The 22,357-nt window shown below is 44.2% G+C and overlaps 1 protein-coding gene across 3 annotated transcripts in view; it reads left to right on the top strand.

Moving 5' to 3' along the window:
- Positions 1 to 5,783: 5,783 nt before the first annotated feature.
- Positions 5,784 to 22,357, top strand: part of zbtb46 (zinc finger and BTB domain containing 46) — a 69,033-nt gene continuing 52,459 nt past the window's right edge. For 2 of the 3 annotated variants that reach the window (XM_078169956.1, XM_033628487.2), the window contains exon 1: positions 5,798 to 6,079. The gene's annotated coding sequence lies outside the window, so the exon portion shown is untranslated. Of the gene's footprint in view, positions 6,080 to 22,357 lie in introns of all 3 variants that reach the window. The other variant, XM_033628488.2, reaches the window with a different exon arrangement.

The raw sequence follows: 22,357 nt of genomic DNA, 5'->3' as shown, positions 1-22,357 counted from the left end.
TGTGTCAGATTTGGTGGCATCAAGCAGTGAGGTTGCAGGACTGAAACTTCTCTCATGTGCAAAGCATAGAGAACTACAGTGGTCGACAAACAGCTCATTCTAAGGTAACAAAAACATAACGATTCTTATTTTTTTAGGTGATTATAAACTGAGTATTACATAACATTTCTGCCAACAGATGCCCCTACATCCTACACACTGGACCTTTAAACTTGCCGGATATCTTTGGGCCACTTGTGAACACATTTTAAGTTATAAAGGCGGACTTATTAGCATTAGCATCAGCAATAGCTGTTTATTTACTCATCCAGCAGCTTTAGAGCAACATAAGTATTAAATTGGAGTTGTGTTTCTGGCCAACTATAAACGTATATACTCTCCTTTTAGCTCAGTGTTTGGTCTCTACCAACTCCTAAGGGAGATAGCTGGATCTTTAGCTGCAAAATGCTCCTCTGTGTTCACCAGCTAGTATCTGCCTGCCATTTGGTGGTGAGTTGGTCATGTACAGTGGATTTTTAGGGCTTTTTTAAAATTTGTTTTACAGAAAACAGCATTGAGAGTGAACCAAAATGGTAAAGTTGTGGGTTGGATAGCTAAACAATGAGCTATAACTCACTACAAACCTCTGGATGGATAGATAGATAGATAGATAGATAGATAGATAGATGCTGCATACTGTACATAATTACATAGCTATATGGTGACTACCACAAATATGATCCTAGCCCTTCCATAAGGGTCAAAGATAATTTGTTGTGGTGTGGAATGGGGTCGTGACCCCACGCGGTCAGTAGGGTCAAATCAAACAACGGTGCTGAGCCCAAGAAGGTCATTAAAGAGACAGAGAGGCCTGATGGGGGGAGCTGAACGGGGGATGCTGTTAACCCCTTCCCCTGCCTCCCTGCAGAAATGAGAGGAAGCAATGAGAAAGGAAATGTAGTGGAGGAGAAGAGATGAGAGGTCATATTATTGTAGCATAGCAACCCAGGTTTCAGTGTGGGTTGAGGCAAGCAATAATATATAATATTGCTGAGAGGTTAGACAGCTTAGAAGAACCTTTCAAGATGGATGTGGAAAGAGAGGTGCACTTTCTGCACGGAAGAGGGGGAGGGAAGGTAGGAGAGGGGGTGGGGGTGAACGGAGTCGGTAGAAAAAATAGCCTAATCCTCCCATCTCCATCCACTCCCCCCTTCTTCTCTCTCTCTCTGTCTTTCTTTCCCTCCCTCTCCCTCCGCTCTGTGCATCATTAAAACAAGCAGAGTAGTGTTCAGAGCGTGGGGCTGCACTGAGACGGTGACCTCCACAATAAGAAGATGTTCTTGCTTCGGGGAAGAGAAGGTCGTTTTGTACTCCTCTCTCTCTCTTTTCTCCTACTTCTTCCAATGGAGTAAATGAGATTTGGAGGGGGGTAGGATAGTGGAGGAAGGGATCAAGAGGGTAGACATGCAGAAAGAGAGACGGAGATAGCGAGATGCAGAGGGAGAGACGGTAGTTTAATGTAGGATTCATAACACAGAGAGGTAAGATATGATAAACAAGGAAAGATCTGAATGCCCCTAAAGTAAAGTGGCCAGGAGGGTTAGAGTGAGGCAGACAGGGGCTGAAACCTCAGAAATCCAGGGCATGAAAAGCCTGAATATGAGTCTGCCTATTTTTCATTCGGGAGGAAGATTATTCCTGCCCTGAACTGAGGGGGAATACATGTGTTTTCTCCACAAACGCAGATGGACACGGTGAGGTCAGCCAGGAGTCGTCCTTATCAAAGAACACCAAGACTTGAGGGATGACGAGGGTGCTATCTGCATCCTCGTCCAGAGGCATCTTTTCCATCATATACATACAATAGACACAAAGGCTGGTCGCTGTAGGGAGGACAGGAAGTCCTCAAGGACAGGCAGTGGTGTGAACAGCCCCACCACCCCCCCTGCCTGCATGTCGCCTTCACACAGGAAAAAAATGTGTGGGCAGTGGGCACAAACACATTCTCTGTATCCTCTAGATGATTATACATCCTTTAAATCCAATAACCTCGATTCATTCTGCTTCTCCTGGTGTCATTCTTCATTGTACTTCATTCATTTACACTTTCTTTGAGAAATCTGCTCATTCGTTGGCTTCCTTTCCACCTTTTATTAATGCCATCCTTACTTCCTTTCCTCTTGCCCCTCAATCCTCTCCGTCCTCTCCACCTTCCTACCATCAATGCAGTTGGTTCCCATACTCTTAATTTGCTCTCTCCCTCTGTGGGAGGACTCTTTATAAAAAGCCTTGTCGTTTCCCAATACTGATTTGAGTATCACTAAGCTGCACCTTCACACATATTGTTGTCTCACACCTTGTGCCAAATATTCCTTTGTAAAGCCTTCCCCCATCCCCTGCCTGCACCTGGTAGAGATAGTGTTCTTTCAGCTGCAGGCTCTGCTTTCTATACAAGCAGGGCTAGGATGGCACAAGCAGCACACAGCTGTTCCCCTTGGTAAATTGATAGTGAAGGGTAGTGGATGGGGCTTTGAAAGCGCCTGGTGCTATTTTTATGACAGTTGTAGATTTTTTTGCTGTTTAATTCGATGTGACCAATTACGCCGCTGCGTTCCTCAGCAGGGGGGCACGCTGGGAGAGCGAATTAATGCTTGACTCCAAAAAGTTTTCCTAAAGTGCGTTTACATACCTCATACCTTTGTCGCTGTTCAAACGCAAGTCGTCACAAGGGGACCTGGTCTCAATTCCTGCGCTGAGAGAAATGTGTGCGTTTCTCTTCTCTGTGTCTGTGTCTTTTTTTAATGCTTTCTCCTAGGCCTCAGTGACAAACTTTTCAAGCAAAAACAACATGCTTTCATTTTTTTAAAAGTCAAACTTGAGTGGGGGAAACAGAATACAGTAGTAGAGCGACTGTCCCTTTGGGTAGGCAGCAATTCAGCTTGATATAATGACCCCCCTCCTTAATGCAAACACACACAAGTCCACAACACACCCATCACCTTGCGTTTCAAGGACTCTTTGTGAACATAAGTACCACACACACACACACACACACACACACACACACACACAAGCACAAAACCAGTGTCGTACAGAATCCTTGCTTCCCCCCTCACACTACTACTCTCCCTCCTGAGTGGATTGCCGTGATGAGTGTTCCTAGGAGTGAATACATGTGTAAGTGGCCTAATGATGCCTAAACCCATCCATGAGCGGACAGAGACAGAGAGGGAGGGGTGGTGTTGAGGAGGTGGCGTAGGGGGATGCCGGGGTCATGCTTGTCGTGTCAGGCGGATTGGAAGGCCACATTTGGCGTGAGGGAGTCCGGCTTTGAGTAAAGCAGCTTGTTTCAGGCAGGGATTGTGTTTGCGGACCCTACTCACAGCGAGAGAGAGTGAGTGTGTTAGAGAGTGAGGGAGAGAGATCTGCGCCTGGGCATTACAGACCTACAGCCTTAATCCACATGGCCTGACATTCTCCGTTATCCAGCCCTCGGCAGCCAACCACCCAGACTGATGGAGGCACGGCTCTACCCCCCGCTGTGTCATGCCACGCATCACTTTCTCCACACACACAATTGCACACACACATGCTACACATTTTGCTGTGCCACCCATTCTCTTCCCCATAAACCTTTCCCACTTCCTCAAACCTACAACGATTCCTGGTCACAGCTTGTATGCTCTTATTTCCTAAGAAACGCAGTTCCTCATTATTACAGACATTCATGCACAATGGTGGACTGTGTGAACTGACATTGAGCACGCTCTCACCAACATTACTTGGCACTGCAAAAACTGAACCTCAGCATTTCTGATAAAAATAGACAGATTATTTACTGTAAACCACTCGTACTGTATATTTGTTTTCAGAGCAGCACAATGGGAAGTATTAACAATCAGTCAAACTCCTTATATTTGTAAACATGCAGTTCTTGCAGTGGTGGAAAGTGACGAAATATATCAACTCAAGTACTTGTGCTTTACTTAAAGGGACAGTTCACCCCAAAAATCAAAAATCTGAATTTTTATACATACCAACAACCCTTCATTCTCTTAGAAATGTTAGTATGTTACAAACCTGCTCTCTTCATTATGTTCTTGTGGCAATGTTGCTTTCAGGTAACAAAACACTACAATTATGTACCACATAGGTTTCGGAGGGAGGTGGCTGGGAGGATGGCGGCCACATCGAGTGCAGCACCTTGACACCAGGGGTCTCATTTATACAACAGTGCAGAGGATCGATGCTAAAAATGCAGTGCCACAAAAAAATATTTGACAATATCTACAATCAGGTGTTCACATCACCATGTGTCGCCAATTTCCCGTCTCCAAAATCTCATTTTGTGCGTACGTAGTGTTTATAAAGAGACGCCAGAAGTTCGCATCCAGACTCCTGTCTTAGGTTGAGGGAAGAAAAGCATTTTTGTTAAGTTTCTGGAAAGACTGTGATTTTGATAAAATTTTAATTAAAAAAAAAATGCTATGAGTGGATACTTTATTGCTATTGCTTTATTGCTATTGCCTATTTTGGCAGAAATACATTGTCAGTGAACATTTTGCTGATATCTGCAGTATCAACAGTTCTGTGACTTGCCGTAAGTATCGTAAGTAGAAAAATGAGCCTGATGAAGCTGTAAGCGAAACACGTTGCTCTGCTCTATTAAATCTTGATCCTCTTTCAAAGTCCTGTCTTGTGTGCGGTATGTAGCCACAACATATTTGTTTTTTTCTTTACACTTGTATACTTACTATCGTATTATTTATTCATTGATCATACTTTAAATTTTGTCTGCTGGTATTTTTACATTGTTATATTGGTACTTTTACATGAGTACACAGCATACACAGCTTTGTTGTCCTTGTATGTTCAAATTCATTGTATTTATGTGTACACGCTTATTTGGGTATTAAAGCTGATACTGATACTTATCAAAAAAGGTCTGAGTACTTTTTCCACTTCTGTGTTTTTGGCCTGAAAAAGCTGATTCTAATTCTCCACCTGCAGGTAAAGTCCTGTACAAATAACACCAGGAAGTACACTGCAACATATCAACATTTCGAGCTGTTTAGGAAACTATTTCTTCCCACATCTTTTCTCTCGGGTGTTGTCTCCCACAGTCTGTCATTTCATAATTTCCCCCATAACTTATGAACAAAGTGTAACCAATAAGAAAAATCCATCATGTGTGAAGGGGAGAGGTCAGGCTGTGGTGGAATTACCCCAGACTTTTTGCCAAAAGACTGGCCTGCACGCTACACATCACATGGCCCTCTGAGGTGTTTTCCAGCCAAACAGTGTCAAACTGTAAATGTCAGTCTTCTGTTTTTCTTTTTTTCTTTTATAATATGTGACTGACTGGCGTTTTCTTGTTTGTGCCACAAGAGGGGGTAAGTTACAGTAAGCCCCTGGTCCTCACTAAGCCCTATGGCAACAGACGCACAAGCCAGAAGCCCCATGAACCACACCGGACTCATGACAACCCCCCCTGCTTACATCATAACACATAATATTATTATACTATATATTAATATATATGATTATTAATTGCAATGTATTATTTAATGACAGAATTTGTCTGGGGGATTCTGATAAGAGTGTCTTAGATCAGATGGATACGCGCGGTGTGTGCGTTCATGTTGTCTCATTTCCTGACTCTGCCCAGAGAAAGAGAGACAGAGGAGATACGGGGACACGGAGAGAGAGAGAGAGAGAGAGAGAGAGAGAGAGAGAGAGAGAGAGAGTGAGAGAGAGTGTGTAGGGGGAGAGTGAGATAGACAGGGACGGAAAAGAGAGGAAGAGAGAGAGAGACATAGACATGCACAGAGGAGGAGGAAGAGGAGGGGGAGGCTCCTGATACCAAGACACGGAAAAGCAGGGGAGGGAAAGAGAGAAAGAGAAAAGGGGCTGGTGGAGAAGGAAGAGCGGGGAGTGGGAGAAAACAGGGGGAATAACACTTAAAGAAAGCATACAGAGGAGAGGAAGGACAGTACCTAGTGCTTTGGACATCCCCTCCTTTCTTCTCTCAGGCTGTCACAAGCAGATTGGACTCCGAAGGACCGACACCGCGTCCACCCCAGACCCCATGGGGTAACAGGTATGTCTGACTTCCTTGTATTAGTAGTAGCCCTTTCTTTTTTGATACCAGCCCCGAGCTCCTCTGCTAACAGGTCTGAGGTTTCATTCAGATGGTGGCACATATCGAAGGATTTCCCATGCCTTTTTTTATCATGTCAACAATTAGTTTTCTGCCTCACGGAGCCATCGCGTCTACAGCTGATAGTTGTAGGGCGCACAGGTTTTGGAGACATGACACAATGCAACTCTTCGCAATCGTGGCACTGTTATAGTTGGGGGTAAAAAAAAACAAGCTACTGTATAAAGGCCTGTCTGTGTGCTTTTTTATTCCACTCCATTGGCATCATGTTAGCCACGGCGTGAGTGTATTTTGACAGCTAAATACCCGACCGAGTGAGCAGGCGTCAGTCTGAAAGTACGCCTACCTGTTCCATACGTGACAGCCAGCTGTCTATTGCGCTTGTTGATATTTGGAGAAGCTGTCAGTCGTTGACGGGATTGTACATTTCACACGTTATGTAGCCGATTAGGCAACACGGACAGTTGTTTTACAATGGGGACTATGTACTTTCTAATGTGTGTGGACATGTGTTTTAATACATGCAGGCAAACTGATATAAAATGGGAATAATTAGAGGAGTATATGGGGATACTTTTAAACGGTGCGCCCGTGGAAAATCCAATGAATGTCATCCACCTGCACACATTTATTTCCTCCAGGCTATACTTTAAACATCTCTCAACACATGCTCATGTATAGGCTATAATGTGACAGTTGCAGACACATAAATCACCCCCAGTTGCGTTTCATCCCAGCTGATGATGGTGAGTTTGATGAAACCGGCGGATCCTGCTTGAATTTGCAAAGTTTTGCAACAGCATGACAACCTATCGCCTTGCATCGGCTGCAGGAGGTGGGGGGGATTGTCGTGCACAGATATCGTGCCACGCAAAATATAAAGGGTGATGCTCCGTGCAGTCGTCTGGAGGGGATTCAAAATGAAAGCGCTCAGAGCCTGGAAGACAAGGGCTTAAACCCTCCTCCTTCTCCCCTCGATTAACCTCCAAAAGGGGGATTTCTCCAGCTGGAAATTTCTGCTGCGTCAACACCCAACCCTAGAGTACCAGACAAGACAAGGAGGGAGGGGGGATTTTGTTTGCAGATGGTGCTCTCGGGTATTTTTTTTGTTTGTTGTCTAATTGTTGAGTTACCGCTGATCATCATCTGATCCGTATTGAGAGTTGCAAAGTGTGGCGTCAAGTGTTTTTCTGTTTATTGGCGACTGAAGCTGAAAGCGTCTCTCTCCCTCGCTGCTTCCCTGTCTGTCTCCTGTGCTGTGTGTGTGTGTGTGTGTGTGTGTGTGTGTGTGTGTCTGCTGTCTGTGTCTGCCCTCTCAAACCGGTCAGTTCCGTCTTCCTCCATTTTCTACCATGCTTACCATGTGAAAGAGGGGAGCAACCCCACTTCTTTCACGCTCTGGATGCACTGACAGCAGTGTGCGCTAGTGCGTGTGTGTGTGGTGCACCCTCAGGTACTCACCCTGCAGCCAGGTGAGTACTCAGCAAATGCTCTGCAGGAGTGGCACAGATCTCACCTGTAATCATCAGGCCTTGCACTTGGGTTTCCCAAACTTTTTCATGATGTGAGATGAGCTCAGGGAAGGGGTTTCTGTATTTTAGTTTGCATAGTTTGAGGAACTTATCCGTGACTTTAGTTTAAAGTGCTCCCTGCCAGTTAGATCTGAGACTTCCCCGCTGTTTGACAGTGGCTAACTGGATCTTTGGGATTAAGAGACCATCTAGTGATTTTTTTTGTTTTTTCCAAATTGTCTTAGGCCTCGCTGGATTTGTCTGCTTGTTTTGTCCTTCCTACGACAGAGTTAAGGGTTGACGCTTGATAAGATAAACCCTCCAAAGTCTTTTATTCAGTAATTCAATTACTGTAGGCTCGTGTGTCTGTCAGCAGAGGCCCACTGATTAGATATTATCAGGATACGTAGGTCATTAAATGTATATGCTGAGTATTTATTACCTTTGTTGAACTGCAAATTAAGAAAAAACGACTTATATAGTAGCAACATGTATCTAGTGGACTGAAAAGTCATTTTATTTTATTATTCTAGAGGTCTACCAAAACTTAAATTTATATTTCCAAAATTAATAATTTTTCTAATTAAGTATGGATACTTGACATCTGTGTATTGCCACACAAAATATCGCGATGCTGTATCAATTTTTTCCCCCTCACCCCCACTATCTATGCACATTTTGTACCTCATGAGCAGAAAATCTTTGCTTGTAATGTCGACTAATCCTCAACTATCATGGCACTGCCACACCTTGGCATCTTGGCCTGGACCAACTCCCAGAATGCTTTGTGTCTGTGGGTTTTGCCCCCCTGCTGCACCGCCGAGGTTGCTTCCCCCGAGGTAGGGCTGTGTAGTATTACCATTACAAGAGCAGTGGACATCAGTGTGTGTGGTTGTGTGTGTGTGTCTGCACCTTCTCCATCTGTGTGTTCCACGGGGGAAAATATAATACAGACCAAGACAGCAGCTCCAAGGATGAGTGGAGGAGGAGTGTAGGCGAGATCGGCCGAAAGATGGAAAAAATATTAGCTGCTCGTGTGCTTGTGGGATTGCAAAGGAGGATTTGAAGCACTTTCCCACTTGTGTTATCTCTCATGAATGGACCTTTTTTATAAAAGTTGATTTAACAAGACGAGTGAGTTAAATTTACATTTCGGTTCTTCTCAGTTAAAAAGTTGCGTGTTGTGTTTGTCGAAGGTGGCGCGGCGTGTGACACTGAATATTATCCAGAGTTTGAAGGTTTGTGGGAAACAGTGAGGGCGTGTCAGGGTGTGAAAGAAGGGTGAGAAAATGAGACGGAGGGGCTTGGCTCGGGTGGGAGGCAGGCTCGCAGCTCGTGCTTGTTCGCTGTATGCGTGTGTGTAAGCCTGCTGGTATGTAGGTGGTGCTCAGTACTCCCATGCAGGTTGTGGGCTGAACTGTGTGGTAGCAGGTTCCTCTCCTTCAGCTATGCGAACCCTGGGGATGTAGCGTGCTACCTCCTCACAAGAGTGTGTTTATGTAGACAGCCTGACAACAACAGTACAGTGAGTTTACCTCATTGAGTGTACGTTCCCTAGAAATAGAGAAAAGAGGACAAATGGTCCATAAAGACTAATTTGTTCCCTGTTAGCAACCTTGTACTCCATTCATCTCTCTGTCTCTATCTCTCTCTGCCAGTTTTCTCATCCCAATCCCCCCTCGGAGCTCACTTGTTAATGGGAACACCTGTTTGCCTAACACAAGGCAAAATGAACCGTTTACACTCGTGTGTACACATCTTACATGACATGCCACGTCTCTCTGGAGTTCTCTGACAACTTTGTCTTCCATTTGTCACGTTGTGAATATTTTCATTCTCACATCTGATTTCGCATCAAGACAGTTTGGCACACATTAACCCCCGTATCCAAACCAGCTCCACCCCCCAGCCCCTAATAACTCCCGAGGCTTTTTAGCTTAACTGCCTCTATAGCTCATTGTGCAGTGCTGAATACAGGTGTTCCTAATCCCCATGAGGTTACATGGATGCTGTGGGGGATGTGTGTGTGTGTGTGTGTCTGTGTGTGTCAGACACAGCTGTCTTCCTTATCCACCTATCTGACATGCTTGTCCTCCCCCCAGCAGAGAGAACAGGTGAGTTTAAGCCATCCCCACCTCAAACCACACACACACACACACACACACACACACACACACACACACACACAGAAATACTCTCCACCACCCCACTTGTCTTTCCACGCTGGTGTTAATATTTCATAGCTGTGCAAGTGTGTGCGTGCATGCATGCGCCTGAGATAGGATGTCAATGAAAGCAATAAGCTCTCTTGTTCTTTTCTTTTGTTCTTTTGTCCATGAATTTTAAATTGGAAGGTAATTCGCAGCTTTGCCTCTAATTTTTATAATCTCTGAGCAAGAATTCAAAGTCCAGAAGCAAAATTATAATTTGATTGTTGCTAAAAATAAAGGAGGGGTTTTTTGGTGCAGTGGAAGTGGCAAGCTGTCAGTTTTTTTTCTTAGGAGTTGTTGATATTGCAAAACACCTTTTTGGATCACACATTCCTGAGGAAACAGATGAGGGATTTCAGTTTGTGTGCTTTCATCAGGGTGTGTTTTTCTTTTATTTAGGAATGCGGAGCAGATCGGCTCTCTCCAACAGGAGCCTTGTGATCGCACAATGCTTATCAGCATCGAGAGTTATTTTCTGGAATTTACAATGTTCTCTAACATCACTTACCGATTGCATCAGTGTCCAAAGTCAGACCAGCCTTGAAATCTAATCAGTCCCTCTCCTCTTGTTGTGCACTCCTAATTGTTGGTTTTATTTACTGTACTTTTTTTTTAACTTGTTCAGATGCTGTCAAAACAAACATTGCAACAAGTGAAGTGATGACGGCAGTTGTTTCACATGTCAGGTAGTGCATTTCAATTAGGTTTCCATCTAGTGTAAATGAAAGAACAAAGTGGAGGTATAGTAATTGAATCTGCTTTCTTATGTCATCAGCTTTCTGAGTTGGGCTCATGTGTCTCTGCACACAGGGTCTGTAAAGAACTTTTTCACAGTGGCAGGCGAGTATTTATTTTATCTGCCACTTTCAAAATCTATGCTCCAAATCAAGGAATAATATTTAGATAATTTAGAGGTCATTTGATGTATAGAATGCTGTCATTCAGTGTTTGATATATTTACACAAAAAGACACTATATGCATGGTGACGTCGTGAGTTGGAATTACACCGTGGCTTTCGGGGAGCTCTAATTTTGGGGGGGTCAAAGGTTACTGTACATATCCATTTGCATTTATGAATGCACCACCAAAAAATATACAGTACTATCAATACATTTAATTCATACAGATAATATTTTAGCCTGGGCCAATGAAGAAAGTCAAAAAATATTCACAGTTAGGATTCGGTGAAATTAAACTGTGGATCATAACTTATAAGGTTCTACGTCCAATTGCGTTGCTCCCAGGGCAGTTGCAAGCGACCTACAAATATGTAGCTAATAATAAGCTAACATTACTAAAGGTGTCTTTCTGTTGGCACTTTTTAATGTACACCACAGTGGCAGATGGCCTGACGATCTTACCTGCCCCTGCCATCAATTTACCTGCAATTAGCAGGAGCTCATTTTAGACCCTGTTTGTGTAGAGCAAAGTTAGCACTGTCCTCTATATATTCTGAGCTTTACATTTTTGATTAACTCTATAAACTATGAATCACTCTTATGTTTTAGAATATTCTGACTAAACCATTGTATTTCTGCAGGAATTAAGAGAAAAACATTGCTATTTTAAAAGTTAAAAATCTTCCTTTTCTCCCCGTTTAAAAAAAAATATCTTTGAAAGATCACATTGATTTGTGTGACAGTGATTAACACAGGAGCATGTTTTAAAACATCAATCGCTGATATCGTTCCTCTCTGGTAATGAGCTGACATGGGACTGATTATTGTTGTTTGCATGATTTGCGTTCTTTTATCAGAAGCTGACTAAATGTTTTGTCTTCCCAAACAGACTTTCTGACTTATTCCTAAGTTATTCACTTAATTCTGAATCTCTTACAAATAGTTTTTATTTGTCCTTGGGCAGTTTCCAGTTATCACTTTATTTGGCTTGGTGTTGCAGTCCTGCAGGTTGGGCATCCTTAATGCGGTATAATTACCTAGCAAGGCAAGAGTGGTAAACCAGAGGGGGAAAGAACTGTATACACAAACACACACACTCACTTTAAGTATCTCTATCGACCAGGTAGTTAGCTATCTCAGCTCGCCACTTTGCAGAAGGATCACCAATCTTTTTAGACAAATTTTTATAAGCTATTAAGAACTTGAAGGTTTGGGCTCAACAAAACCCTCTTTGTTGAAGTCTGAGGTTTGCAGACTGCTGAAAGCCTTGTATAAGTACGCGGTTGTTAGTTGTTATTTTCCCAGTGAAAGAGTTTGTCTTTTATACACACAGTGTGAGCATTTGATGAGAAATTGAGCGGCTTTGAGCAAATACATCTTTAGAAACAGTCAACTAGCCTCGGGCTGTGGCTGGTGAGAGATTTCCATATCAAAGCTCAGGTGAGAGAGGGAGACAAGGGAGGCAGAGAGAGGAAGGAAAAGAGGGAATGTGAAGGAGAGAGAATGGGGAGAAGGAGCGGGGAGGAGGAGGAGGAGGGGGGGTGATGAAACAGACATCCACTCCAAAAGAGTTCTAGCCCTTGTTATTCTGTCGCTTTTTTGTGCAGCACAGTTTAGTCTGTGTGTGTCAGTGCTGTCTGTCTCAATCTAAACTCCCGCGTTAAAAAAACACAGAGGGAACGTTGGAAAGACTCAAATACAAACCAACACCTTTCTCTACTTTATACCACACAAACACTGTCTCCACAACCTTGTGTTGACTGGTGCTGACCGCAGAAACAGTGCGTGGAGCAGAAAATGTTTTTCTCCCACCGATACCGCGTAACATCTGACCTGTGAGCCTCTGCCAATATTTGGATCCCTGTTTAATATTATTACCGAAGCATAAAACCATCATTTTCCCTGGAAATATTTCTCTTCTTTAGCTATAAGTATCAGACCTGACTCCGTGGAATTGATGGCGACACTCTAATTAATGGATAGAGTTTTCGTTTGGCGCTTTCATATGTGTGTGTGTGTGCCTGTGCGTGTGTGTGTGTGTGTTACTGACGAACATTATCCTGCTTTGTAGAGTTTTGTAATCCAGCCATGGACTCTGGCTAGAGTGCTAAAGTGCTGCTAACAAGGCCTGTTTAACATTCTCTCCCCTGCTCAACATACAATTATTCCACTTCGCTGCCATTAACATGTACAGTAGGACTGGGCTTTTAATTGGCCTGATATGACTAATGCCAGATCAACTTGGATTTGCTAATTAGTTTTTGCTTTAAAAGTGCCATCAGGACATGAAATATTCATTGATGTGAGGTGGAGCGAGGACTGTGGGTGGTATTAGTGGGATATTAGTGGTATAGGCAGGCTGTTCGAATGTGCTGGGAGAAGAGATTGAACCTACATTGGCCTGTTGTGGTCGGTTATTCATACTTTGGGTGAGGTGTTAGTTTTTCGTCATAATTTTAGACACCCACACACACACACAAAGAGACACGCACACATTCATCCCGCGCACGCATACACCACCTCCATTCTCAGCCTCACAAGGCCACCTCTTCTTCTTCTCCAGCCCCCACCTCCTCCTCCTCCTCTCTCTTTCTCTCTCTGTCTCTTCTGCTCTCACCTCCCCCTCTGCCCTCCTCCCCCTTCCCATTATTTCATCTGTTCGTTTTTTTTCTTGCCTCCTCATCTCACATCCATTTTTTTTTCCTCCTCACCTTTTTTCCTCTACTTCACCCATAGCCCCCCATCCTCTCCGTGCCCTCTGCTCCGTCCTGGCTGCACCTCCCTTTGCTTCTTTTTTCTCCAGATCTCCTCCTACTTTTCCTCCTCATCCACCTTCTCCTTTTCCTTTTCCCTCCCACTCCCACTCCTTAATCTTGCACCTCTCCTCCTCCTCCACCACCACCACCACCACCCCCTCCTCTGCTGTAAGTGGGCCAGGTGCCTCCTGTGGCCTCCCCTACTCCATTTCTCATTTTTACCCTTCCTCTACTCCCTTTCTCATTTTTACCCTCTCCCTGTTCTCTTTCTCATTTTTATCCTTCCCCCTGACCCTAGCTCATATTTATACATCCCCTTAACACGACGACAGACACGCTGTCAAGTTTTATGCTAAAACACAAACATTTTTCGGCCCAATGGAAGTTAGAATAACTTCCCGCTCTGGGTCAGAATGTGACGTCTCAAAGGGGGAGGCTGGATTATTGTGATTTATAAAGGCTTTTTCGGCGCTAAAAAACGGATCCTTGGTGTATAATTATGTGAACTTTATAAATCGGTGATGAAAGTGGAGCTCTGTCATTGTTGCCGGACACTTTATGAGCTCCCCTGTGTCAGTAGTAGTTCCCTTTATGAACAAGAGAGGTGAGGCCGATTTCCAAATGTGAACAGAAGTGAGTAGGTTCACATCCCCTTTTCTGTGGTGAGGGGCAAATTCCCCCCCCTCCAAAGGACCTTCTCGCCGCTCTTTCATATGTTACGTTCGCACACACAAACAGCCAGTGCATATATGTCTCATTGTTGGCGTCTTTTTGTTCTCGTCTTGCTGTGTGAATGCACACGGTGAGCTGGCAATGTGCTTTTCACCTCATCTCGTCCTCTCTCTTTTCTTCCCCCCCCCCCTTCCTCTTTTCACTCATTGTCATTCTCTGTTGACTTTGTCTCTGGCTGGCTCTTTCTTTTGCCCTCCTCTTTTTACTCTCTCTTCCTCACCCCCACACCCCTTCCTCCCTCCCTCCCTCCCTCTGGTCTTCTATCTCACCTCCCCCCGTCCTTGTTTTGGTGTGTGAGCTGGTGTGTCACGAACGCCGTGGTGGTTGATTGGTGGTGGCTGGTGGTTTGGACGGACACCTGATACTGGCACTGCCTCACAATGTGGGAATGTGTGACTTCTTCAAAATTAGGTTTCCAAGGTGGGTGTTGTCCTTAGCGATGGTGAGCACGATCACGGGAGTTTGCACAGTGGACCTATTGTCTCTTCCTCTCTCTTTGTGTCTTTTATGTCTGGCTATGGCACTTCTGTACATGAATTTGCAGTTCTGTCCACCACTGTCGGGGGGGAGAAAGAAGCAATAGTCCCAAAAGCCTGCGAGCCATTGCAGCTGTTCATGTTAGTCAACAGGTGACAGTCAGGCGTCAAACCGCGTCGGAGTAAACACGCTCTGAGTGAAAAGACAGGCTGATAAGGAGGAGGGAAGGGAAGGATGACAGAAGAGGAGAGGACAGGACGGGACAGAAGTGAGGATCCAGGTGAGGCGTTTGTCTGGTCGCTCTTTGTCAATCACAACGAACGTGGTAGCCTCAGGCCACACTATTCAAAACTCCAAAAAAAAGTTGTTTTAAGCAATTACACTTCAGAAAAAGAAACTTTGCTTATAACTTTAAATCGGCTGTTTTGTCAGTGGCTTTGCTGCAGTTCCTCCCCGAACAACCAATCACAGCGCAGCGCAGAAACAAGGAAGACAAAGAACGATTTTGCATCTTCACTGATCACTATTAGAATTTACTCAGCGGAGGGCCAGTCTGTGTTGAAACTGTTGGAAAGATCGCTGAAGGGGCAGACCCTCAGTATTGATGTTACGTATTGATGAACGTCTGTGGTGATACACTGTGCGGTATATCGAGCTCTCAAGTCTCGCAGACAAAATTAAGTGTCCTCCATGTCCAGTTCTCCAGCAGTCCACTAAGCAACGCTACAGTAGATGAGAAGCCCACCGAGGCTCTGCAAACATCGATCTCCCGCTACACTGCCGCTCCGCCTGTCTTCTATTCTTCTCGTGCTGCTTCAACACTACTTTTCTTCTGTTGCTTCATTTGTTCCCCATCTCTCTTCACTTTTTCCTCTCCCTCTTTTTTCTCTCTCTCCTCTTGCATCTCCCGTCTCCCTCCCTCTTTCTTACCCTTCACTGTCTCTTTTCTGACTCCAAAATGTGAGTCTCTCTATATTTAGATGCTCCTCTACTCTCCCCTTGATTTCTCTCCCTTTATCTCATCTCCTCTTTTTTTGCCGTTGAAGGACAGATTCGCAAAAGCGCTCCGAGATTCATCAGTGTTGTATAGTAGCTGCTTTTTGATCAGCTTGATGAGTGACAACGCAGCCTCGGGCTATTATATACAAATGTGTTTTTATAAACACTTCTCTATCTATATGTAAATCACCGTGCTGCTCAGTTGTTGTACGAGAGGCTGTGGGAACGATAGCAAGTTATAAGAGAACGTTGCATGTTGAGGGCTACGTTAATATAGTTAAATTATGTGTTTTCCTTGTTTGTATGTGCTCTGGAGTGTTTGTGAATTAGATTAGCTGGGAGTGAAGTCTCTTTTAATATTTGCTCAGGGGGGATGGAGGGTGTGCCTGTTGTCCTTGTGAGTACACACTTAAGCCGCGGCTTTTTTGCTCCCCTCTTTGCATGAGCTCATTGTAAGCCGCGGCCCAGTGTGGATTTGAGAAAGATGCCTCTGTTTGCCGTCTGACAGAGCGACAGTCACACCAAGTTACCCTTACACACACAGACACACTCTCTGGACACCCGCCTCGGCACCAGATAGCGACTGGCCACCGGCAGTGAGTCACCATCATTCAGTCATTCACTTGCACATTCAAAAACCACACATTTTAACAAACAACTATTAGCTTTCAGTCCGCAGACATTTAGGATGGGTGTTGTTGTCCCATACGTTCACTTTGTACCTTATCTTCCTCATGGTAACCCTTTGTTTCATTTCCTCCATACTGTTCACTTGATCTATGTGTGTGTGTGTGTGTGTGTGTGTGTGTGTGTGTGTTTGTGTGTTTATAGTCTGAGACCTTTGTAGCTGGTGGCTGCAGTGACTGTTTTAACAGCTCAGGAACAGGCTGCCTGGGTTCTGTGAGGTACAGTCATGTATAGTCGTGTCTAGCTGAGTCGTGACAGGTTGCTTTTTTGCTGTGACAGGTTTTGTGTTAAGACCTATGAAAGGATCTGGACAACCACATGCGCAGGCACGCACACACACACACACACACACACACACACACACACACACATACACACACACACACGCTCTGAGTGGCTCGTTGGCAGAGAGAGAGAGAGAGAGAGAGATCGGGGTGGGTGTTAAATGTGAGTTTTGAGCAGCTCCACAGCCTTATATTGTCATCATCACTTTAGCCACAAAGCCATTTGGTGCTTTTCAAAACAGAACTGAGATTTGCCAAATGACAAAAATGAAATGAAACTGGAGGAGAAAAGGCAAAGGGATGTAAAAGTGAGCTTGAGGGATAAAGGGAAAATTAAAAGAAAATTTGGGGGGTTTGAAGGAGGTGTGTGTGACTCAGTGTAAGTAGCACGAGCAGTCACATGATCACACAGGTTGGGGGATGAAAGTAAAAGTGGATGCACCCAAAGCTCACCCAAATATGAGTCATAATCCCTCATTGGGTAGAAAACTTGATTACACTGTGTGGCCAAAAGTATGTGGACAGCCTTGTCTACACACAGTAGACACTATTGGTGTATTCAAAATCCCATATTACTACCACACTATTTAATAAAACAAAAAAAGATATAGTACGTCCCAACATGGCATGTCAAATGCAGTACGCCAAAAATACAAGGATGTCCCACTGTGTCCAGTCACATGCTTTTCTGGCTATTCTGGCCCACAATACTCTGCACAGCACAAGATACATCCCATCGACTGAGCAGCATGCAGATGACAGCTCATGCAACAGACATATGGATTTATCTGCAAGAGGGTCAAAGTTCAAGGAGCAACATAATGACAAAGTAGTACTTCCCTATTGTACGCATACCATGTCACAGTACGTATTTTGTAAGGGCAGCTGCAGTGCTTCAGAGTTTTAGGAAAAAGTATGAGATACGGGACGCAGTGTATGAGTGTATTTTAGGTGTGGGGCTGTGACGTGTGAGTGTTTGGTTGCCTCATTGCAGTTATGGGAAATCTTCAGCCTGCCTTGATATTTTAAGCAATACTGTGCATCCAGTTTTGAGGAAACTATTCAAAGAAGGCACTTTCCTGTTTCAACATGACAAAGAAAGGGTGTTTCACGTTTGGTGTGGGTGAGCTTGACTGGCCTTTACATTCAACCCTATCAAACACCTTTAGGATCAACTGGAACACCGACTACCGGCCAACATCCCTTCTGTGAAAAACCTTCCTGGTAGAATGGAGGCTGTGTAGGGGTGTATTAATGCCCATGGTTTTTTGAGATGAGATGTTCAATGATCAAAAATGGGTGTAATATTCAAGTGTCCAGGTACTTTGTTTGAGTGTCAGTCAAGGAAGTCAGTCTGCAAAATGTATTGGATGTTCATAATTTTGGTTAGGGTCCACTTCTGTTCAATACGTATGAAGGGGCGAAAAAAACATTTGCTTCCTATGTCGAGGCAAATTTACATCTTCGCATCAAGTGGAATTCAAATTTGGTGAACTCTGACAGGGGAAGTGGCAGCCTCAACAAACAGCAAAGGAGTATGCCTGGAGGAGAATTTGATTGTTGCTGTGTTTAACCAGCAGATATTGTACAATAGTGGCCAACATGCAAACTCAAGAGAGATGCTGCCTGGCTGGCAATAAGTGGTGAGACCGGCATGGAGCAAAAGAAAATGGAAAATGTACCAATAACATCATATGTCGAGGTATTTATTAGCAAGCATGCTAACATTAGCTAGCAAGCTAACTTTCTGTGTCCATGACATCTGGTCTGGGCAGGCAAAAGTCACTCATCTGCATTTGCTCATGTGTGACCATGCCCTAATACTTAAAATACAATTTAAATTACTTTTAAACTGCATTTTAAGTGCTGTAAAACTCTGGGTCTTCTTTGCAGTCCACATGTTTGTCTCACCAGTCATGTTTATTGCCCAATAGGCTTCTGCATCAAATAAAATGTTTTTCTCATGACCCAGGGTCAAAAAACAAAACAGAAGAATTTCCACTGAATAAAAAAAATGTACAGAGGACGACAGGTTAGTCTTTACACTACTAACCCCTGGTTAAGAAAGCAAAAGGAAGAAAAAAAAACACCTGATGCATTTGTGACCAGAAAAAAAATCCCCTTACACAACACACAAAGTTCCCAGCAGTCACAAACTGATCCCACTATTAGACATTATCACACCTTCAAACTCCCCCTCCCATGAATTCCCTCATGATATCAGGGTTAGACGTCAGCAGATGAGTCTCCAAACTGCTGCAGTGATGAAACTGGGTTTTGCACCGGGAGACCACACAAGGTGATGTGGTCATTGTCACATGAGAACCACCATTGCCACCACCACCCATCCCCTCCCACCTGAAAAAAAACCTAACACAGACACTTCCTGTAGGTGATTTCACTTCCCTGCACCACACAGATATGTTTTAAAGAAGAGCCCTTCTCCTGTCTTAAAGTTAAAGCTAAATAATTATGGGAAAGAGCAGTCATATGTTTTTGTTGCAGTGTAGCTCTGAGGTGATTAATGATAGCGGTGTGAAGATAAAATGTAAAACAGGGTAACTAATAATCCTCCAGGGGCATAATATAATTATCAGTCAACACATATACATATATACATAGACAAGGTATTCCTTTGCAGGTACATTACCATAGATGTATAGCCTGTTTTACACTAAACTTTAGTATGAAGTAGATAAGTGGAAGATTGTTTGACATTTGTATGACACCTCCTAACTCACAGCTCAGCTCATCAGGACTCCACCCCTGTTTGCATAGGTGGCCAATCCTGGCTACCCTCTATGTTAATGGCAACACATATCAAACAAAAGACTTACTGTCTGGCTATCTCCTTCCCGTGCCTTCACCTCTCCTCTCCTCCCCCTTCCCTTCCCATCTCCCATCCTCTCCTCCTCTTGTTCCACTCCTTTATTTCCGCCTCTCCCTCCCTACCGTATAGCCCTCTTTCTCCGCTTCGTTGTCTTACAGTGCTCCTCATCCGCCCCGCTCTGCTCCTGCCTCCCGCTCTCCCCCCCTCCTTTCATTTTGGGTTCTCCGACAGTGGTAATGAGATGTTTCATTATTTGCATTTCACAGCTTTTAATAGAGAGAGAATTTAGGCTAAGCCCCGGGTCGTCAGTCAGGGAGTTACCATGGGAGACATAGCAGGCTTAGGGGCCTAGAGAGAAAGATAGCCCAGAAACTACACACACATACACGCACAAGTGTAAAGGAGGAAGACAGGGAAAAAAGACAGACAGAGAGATAGGTAGATGGGGTGATAGGACTTTTCTCACTCGTTTTTTAAGGCTTTTGATACGCCACATAGTATCACTGACACTTCGTGGGTCATTGGAGGAACTTGAGGTGAAGCTGACACTCAGCCATTAGCGTTCAGGCCAAAGGACATCAACATCAGCGTCTTATGGAATCACACCTCTGTTCCGGTCACTCTGGGATGATCCCAGTCCATCCTTACTATGCCTGGATTTCCATAAGATCACTCTAGGCTTAACACCAGCGTGGCTGAAGGTGAGAGGACAAGGTGTCAGAGTAGGCCTGGAGCTGCTCAATTATACACATTCATTAGCGGGACGGGAGGCAGATCTTTTGGCAGGTGCGCCGAATGTGAACATTTGCAAAAAAAACAAACGTGATGAGCAGTACGGAGGTCCTCAGGTGTACATGTGGAGGGTCCAGGTATTGTTTTCGGGCGGTGCTTATAGGAGGGGACTGAGGAGGGGAGAGAGCGAGGGATGAAGGGAGTAGTGCTAAGTCTCCCTAAGCCTCCTGGATCCTCTTTGGTCCCTCTCCATATGACATGGCTATCCTTCTTTGAGTCAATCTCTTCCTCCACCTTGACTCCCTGGATGCCGGCCAAAGAAACAGAGAGCGGACGGAGAAAAGGGAGAGTGAGGTGGAGGTGCAAAATGTGGAGCGATTAGAGCCGGTGGGGAAGGTGGGGAAAATAAAGGTGGACAGATGGAGGGTGTGTGATAAAAGAAACAAGGGAAACCGAAGACAGGAGTGCGTGCAGCGAGATATAAAGAAGATAAAATGAGAGACGGACATGAACAGTAGCTTATTTCCAACTGCAACTAAAGGACAAAGAAGCGAAGACATTCACAGCTAATAGCTTTGATGTGTTTTTTTTTTTTTTTTTTTGTCTAATTGCAGCTTGCATGCCTGCCTGTGTCTGGCTGTGTGTGCATGTGTGTCATGTGCACGTGTGAGTATGTGTGTGTTATTTTTGCCCGTGCCTGCCTTGTTGATGGGCTGCCACCCTGGCTTGTCCCGGAAGGCTGCCAGCTCCGTCGCATTGGGGATTAACCCCGGGATAATGGCCTTGATGCCCAGTTGAGTGGAAGCAAAGCTGTTTAAAAAATATTGGCTGCCTGAGTCACTCTCCCCTCTCTTCCTGTCTCCCCCTCTTTCTATCGTCTGCCTCTGTCTTTCTAGCCTTTGCCGTCTCTGCTCTATCTCTTTTCTCTCTGTTTTTCACTGTTCTTTATCGGCCTGGCTCTATGGCTCTTTACCTTTTTCTTTTTCTCTTTCCACTTCGCTCCATATCTGTGTAACCTCCTCCCATGTTCACGGTGACCTTTCATGGGCTGCGAATGTTTAGTTAACATCAGTAACATTTATCACATGTTCAGGATTATGTCGTGGATCTGAAAACAGTAGTACGTTCTCTAAGTCTAATACAACTTTAATGTTTTCTTTAAGTCGAAGAACAAGCAGATTTCACTCTGCAAAGCAATGGCTGTCCTCGAACGCACTGTCACGTGTTTGAAGAACAGTGCCTCCATTGTCCAGCCGAGTATCATTTTAACTCCACTTATGCATGCTGTCATTTTTTCCCAGTATTTTCTCTTATTATATGGGAAAGTCCACTCGCAAGCAAACTAATTCTATCTCCCTGTACCTTTTTAATTTTTTATACATATTAGCATATAACGTCAGAGATTCTCTTAATATCATATCTTGAGGCTAACATCGTTTATTTTACTTTGTTTAGAAAGCTTTACATAATGCATAATTCATTTAGAGCAGACCTGTTTGCCTTTTCCACAACAACTCCCTGCTATGATATTGTAGATATCTGGTGCAAGTCACTGCTAGAAAATTTGCAAAAAGGAAACATGTTGCTTTTTTAGCTAAGCTGATAAAATTTTGTAGCCGAGGCATGAAGCTGGGATGGTTGACAACATAAATGCCAGCTCTTGGCGACTGAATCCTGACTTGATATCCCCCTCCTCTCCGCTCTCCACATTCATTCACTGCTTCAGTCTCTGGCCAGTTTTTACTGCATCCTCCCTGCTGATTTTAAACGACAGTGCCAAGATAAAAGTAGAGATGTGAAAAGGAGGGAATTCACTGCTAATGCCGGATCCTTAAAAGTAGAAATGATATGAAGCGATAAAATGTGTCAGTACATAAAGATTGGGGATTTATTTCAGCACCGTGCTCAGACGAGTCAAACGGTATAGTTTCGCAGGATCCAGTCAACTGTCAAACTGTAGCCTGACATCTGTGCTGAACAAAATGTAAGTGTTGACAAATGATGCTAATTTTTTTTAAATGTTTAATTAGGTAGCAAAAACCACACCATCAACAGGTATGAAAGAAAAACGTGACTGATGTATGAGGCTTGACTGCTTGT

Source organism: Epinephelus lanceolatus, chromosome 8, assembly GCF_041903045.1.
Source record: "Epinephelus lanceolatus isolate andai-2023 chromosome 8, ASM4190304v1, whole genome shotgun sequence".
In the NCBI taxonomy this organism is placed as follows: Eukaryota; Metazoa; Chordata; class Actinopteri; order Perciformes; family Serranidae; genus Epinephelus; species Epinephelus lanceolatus.
The sequence above is the reverse complement of the archived record's forward strand: the minus strand, read 5'-3'. Positions and strand labels throughout refer to the sequence as shown.